This window comes from Triticum aestivum, chromosome 4D (genome assembly GCF_018294505.1).
Source record: "Triticum aestivum cultivar Chinese Spring chromosome 4D, IWGSC CS RefSeq v2.1, whole genome shotgun sequence".
Lineage (NCBI taxonomy): Eukaryota > Viridiplantae > Streptophyta > Magnoliopsida > Poales > Poaceae > Triticum > Triticum aestivum.
In genome coordinates this window covers 173266050-173271463 of record NC_057805.1, presented here as the reverse complement: position 1 = coordinate 173271463, position 5414 = coordinate 173266050, and positions in this window count along the sequence as shown.

Below are 5414 nucleotides of genomic sequence, written 5' to 3'. Positions count from 1 at the left end.
TGGAGGAATACATAAGGGACACTTACCAGAACGTTTCAGACTCCGAAAAGGAATAGGTATGTGGTACGGTAAGTAAACCGACTCCAAAACAGTTCTAATGGCAATTTTTCTCCGTTTTGGAATATTTAGAAAAATAGAAAAATAAGAAGCAGTCCGAGAAGGACACGAGGGCTCCACGAGGGTGGAGGGCGCGCCCCCTGCCTCGTGGGCACCCCGTGCGCTTCCCGGACTCCGTTTTCTTGCACGATACGTATTTTGGTCGGTAAAAATTCATTATATAATCTCCCGAAAGATTTGACCCCTGTATCACGCAAATATCCTCTGTTTTCGTTTCGAGCTGTCCTGCTGTAGATTAGAGCAACATGTCGTCCCAGGATTCGGAAGGAGAAAGCTATGTGGCTGATTACCTTGCAAATCCTAAGGTCTATGGAGATGTGGAGCATTGTGGTTGGACTACGGAAGAAGAAGAGGACTATGAACCCAAGAGAAAGGAGGAGACGAGCTCAGATGAAGATGAAGTCCCATTACCTCAACCTGGGGACATGCATGTGGAGTTCAAAAAGTCAAGCCTCCCTGATAGAGCAAAGAAACTTAAGATCGAGTTTATCCCTTTTTGTCTCTTGCAGGAAAATAAGCAGGAACTATGCAAAAATATATTAAGCCTGGAGCAGGAGATTGATGACTTGAGGGATCAAAATTCTGTCCTCAAGCGCAAATTAAGGAAGAAGCCTACGCCATCAACTAAACCATTATCTCCATCACCTCCAAAGAAGGAAATATAATCCCATGGGTATGGGCACTCCCCTTGGCAAGTGCCAAGCTTGGGGGAGGTGCCCCGGTATCGTATCACCATCACACTCCTATCTTTACCGTTTTTCTTAGTTCGATCCTTTTAGTAGTATCTTGATATAGTAGAAAGTTTTGGTATGATTTAGTTTTGAGTCTTGCCTTATGATCCCTCTATGTAATCGAGTCCGTGAGCTATATATAATAAAGATTAGTGTTGAGTCAAGGGCTTGATTATCTTGCTATGATCTTGAGGCAATAAAAGAAAAGAAAACGAATAAAAAGAAACAAAGAGATCATATTGATCTTATTGAGAGTAATGACTTCACATAGAAAGAGTATGATGATTAAAAATTGTTGAGAATTGACAAACGTAGCTTTGGTCATCGTTGCAATTAATAGGAAGTAATAAAGAAAGAGAGGTTTCACATATAAATATACTATCTTGGACATCTTTTATGATTGGGAGCACTCATTAAAATATGACATGCTAAGGAGTTGATGTTGGACAAGGAAGACAACATAATGGGTTATGTTTTCTTATATCTGAGATAAAGTATATTGTCATGGATCATCCAACATGTTGAGCTTGCCTTTCCCCCTCATGCTAGCCAAATTCATTGCACCAAGTAGAGATACTACTTGTGCTTCCAAATACCTTTAAACCCAGTTTTGCCATGAGAGTCCACCATATCTACCTATGGATTGAGTAAGATCCTTCAAGTAAGTTGTCATCGGTGCAAGCAATAAAAATTGCTCTCTAAATATGTATGATTGATTGGTGTGGAGGAAATAAGCTTTATACGATCTTGTGACGTGGAAGAAATAAAAGCGACGGACTGCATAATAAAGGTTCATATCACAAGTGGCAATATAAAGTGACGTTCTTTCGCACTATGATTTTGTGCATCCAACCCTGAAAGTGCATGGCAACCTCTGCTTCCCTCTGCGAAGGGCCTATCTTTTATTATTATCTTCTACCTTATGCAAGAGTCATGGTGATCTTCACCTTTCCTTTTTACATTTTATCCTTTGGCAAGCACAGGATGTTGGAAAGATCCTGATATATATATCTAATTGGATGTGGGTTAGCATGAATTATTATTGTTGACATTACCCTTGAGGTAAAAGGTTGGAAGGCGAAACTATAAGCCCCTATCTTTCTATATGTCCGATTAAAACTCCGTAACCACAAGTATTGCGTGAGTGTTAGCAATTATGAAAGACTAAATGATAGTTGAGTATGTGGACTTGCTAGAAAGCTCTGACATAGACTCTTTCTGATGTTATGATAAATTGCAATTGCTTCAATGACTGAGATTATAGTTTGTTGGTTGTCAATAAAGTTTCTAATTCATACTTTGCATTGTGAATAGATTATTCTTGAGCATAAGAAATCATATGACAATATCCATATATATGTTGCTGTTATGAGAATAATCATGATGCCCTCATGTCCGTATTTTATTTTATCGACACCTCTACTTCTAAACATGTGGACATATTTATCGTTATCGGCTTTCGCTTGAGGACAAGCGAGGTCTAAGCTTGGGGGAGTTTATACGTCCATTTTGCATCATGCTTTTATATCAATATTTATTGCATTATGGGCTGTTATTACACATTATGTCACAATACTTATGCCTATTCTCTCTTATTTTACAAGGTTTATATAAGGAGGGAGAATGCCGGCAGCTGGAATTCTGGGCTGGAAAAGGAGCAAATATTAGAGACCTATTCTGCACATCACCAAAAGTCCTGAAACTCCACGAAAGTTATTTTTGGAAATAATAAAAAATACTGGAAGAAGAATCTACGTCAGGGGGGCCTCCACCTGTCCACGAGGGTGGGGGCACACCCCCTGCCTCGTGGGCCCCCTGTTGGCCCTCCGGTGCCCATCTTCTGCTATATGAAGTCTTTCGTACAAAGAAAAATCATAAGCAAGCTTTCGGGACGAGACTCCGCCGCCACGAGGCGCAATGTTGGCGGAACCAATCTAGGGCTCCGGCGGAACTGTTCTGCCGGGGACACTTCCCTCCGGGAGGGGGAAATCATTGCCATCGTCATCACCAATGCTCCTCTCATCGGGAGAGGGAAATCTCCATCAACATCTTCACCAGCACCATCTCCTCTCAAACCCTAGTTCATCTCTTGTATCCAATTCTTGTCTCATAGTCTGGGATTGGTACCTGTAGGTTGCTAGTAGTGTTATTACTCCTTGTAGTTGATGCTAGTTGGTTTATTTGGTGGAAGATCATATGTTCAGATCCTTTATGCATATTAATACTCCTCTGATTATGAACATGAATATGCTTTGTGAGTAGTTACGTTTGTTCCTGAGGACATGGGAGAAGTCTTGCTATTAGTAGTCATGTGAATTTGGTATTCGTTCGATATTTTGATGAGATGTATGTTGTCTATCCTCTAGTGGTGTTATGTGAACGTCGACTACATGACACTTCACCATTATTTGGGCCTAGAGGAAGGCATTGGGAAGTAATAAGTAGATGATGGGTTGCTAGAGTGACAGAAGCTTAAACACTAGTTTATGCGTTGCTTCGTAAGGGTCTGATTTGGATCCACATGTTTCATGCTATGGTTAGGTTTACCTTAATACTTCTTTTGTAGTTGCGGATGCTTGCAATAGGGGTTAATCATAAGTGGGATGCTTGTCCAAGTAAGGACAGCACCCAACCACCGGTCCACCCACATATCAAATTATCAAAGTACCGAACGTGAATCATACGAACGTGATGAAAACTAGCTTGACGATAATTCCCATGTGTCCTCGGGAGCGCTTTTCTCTATATAAGAGTTTGTCCGGGATTGTCCTTTGCTACAAAAACGATTGGGCCACCTTGCTGCACTTTATTTACTTTTGTTACTTGCTGCTTGTTACCAATTATCTTATCACAAAACTATCTGTTACCTATTATTTCAGTGCTTGCAGAAAATACCTTGCTGAAAACCGCTTATCATTTCCTTCTGCTCCTCGTTGGGTTCGACACTCTTACTTATCGAAAGGACTATGATAGATCCCCTATACTTGTGGGTCATCACCAGCGGAGATGACCTTCATGCCATCAAATACCTACCACTAAAACTCAGAGGACCAGCTCGGTACTGGTTAAACAGTCTGCCCGAGAATTCTATTGGCAGCTGGGAAGATTTGGAAGATGCCTTTTGCGACAAGTTCCAAGGAACGTATGTTTGGCCACCGGACGCCGATGACTTAAGTTACATTGTCTAGCAGCCCGGAGAGTCAGCCAGAAAGCTCTGGACTAGGTTCTTAGTATAAAAGAACCAAATCGCCGACTGTCCGGACGCGGAAGCCCTCACGGCCTTCAAACACAGCGTCCGGGATGAATGGCTTGCATGCCACCTCGGTCAAGAGGGAGCTAAATCCATGACAGCCCTTACCGCTCTAATGACTCACTTTTGCACGGGAGAATACAGTTGGCTCGCTCGTAGAAGCAACATCGCCAGCGACCCGGGCACTTCCGAAGTCCGAGACGGCAATGGCAAACCACGACGAAGCAAACACAACAGTCGCGATGATAATGAAAGATCACGCGACACAGAGGTTAGCGCCGGATTCAGCAATCCCAAACCCGGTCAATGGAAAAAGCCACTCAAAGCGAACCGAGACGGACCATCCAACCTAGACAGGATATTGGACCGACCCTGCCAGATTCACGGCCACCCCGATAAACCAGGTAATCATACCAACAGAAACTGTTGGGTCTTCAAGCAGGCCGGCAAGCTCAACGCCGAACACAAGGGGAGGATTCCACCAGGCGATAGGGACGACGGAGAGGTTCACCAACCAAACATCGGGGGTCAGAAGCAATTTCCCCCCGAGGATCGATCAACCCTGGAGCGGAAGTAGCAGTTCGGCTTCCGCCGCCCACCTCATATACACGCAAAATTCGTACCGCGCATACATCACTACGCACTCAAGATACCATGGGCATTGGCGGAAGCACAATACGGACAAGCCTGCAAGCATTCCAGTAACATTTTTATCTACTTTGTTTTTAGTTCTTTCTTCATTATCTCTTAAAAATAGGTGACGCGAAGGACAAGCATCTAAACCGACTCCATCAGAGTTCGGATCCGTACACTCACCTAAGGGGCTACCTCCGTCAAGGATTCCCCTCGCCGAGGACAGGCGACGCAGGCGTGCGACAGGAGGCCCAAAATAACTATTTGTAGACCGCACTCTTTATTTCGAGCCTGTAATATGCCTTTTTCCTCCACCTTCGACTCCAGGCATGTCAAATAGCTAGGGTTGTGGTCTTTATATATATAAAGTAATCATTGGCATATCGCTCAGGTCCCAGTAAACATTAACCGAATTAATCATTCGTGTCTTTTCGCCAATGAATATGGCTCCTATGGTTGTTTCATAGATATACCTCGGCATAACCTGCCAGGGGCTCGGTATGGGAACAAATGAGTTGCCAACAAAGTCTGAACAACTTTACAGCGTACTTCGGCGTCATGAGTTTGGCCTTATATGCATCAGCTCCGAATCATGTCTTGGGTCAATGGTTGGGTTGCCCGGCTCCTGTGCTTGCTACCTTACATTCCACTCTATCGGCTAGGGTAGTAAAGGGAGAACTACC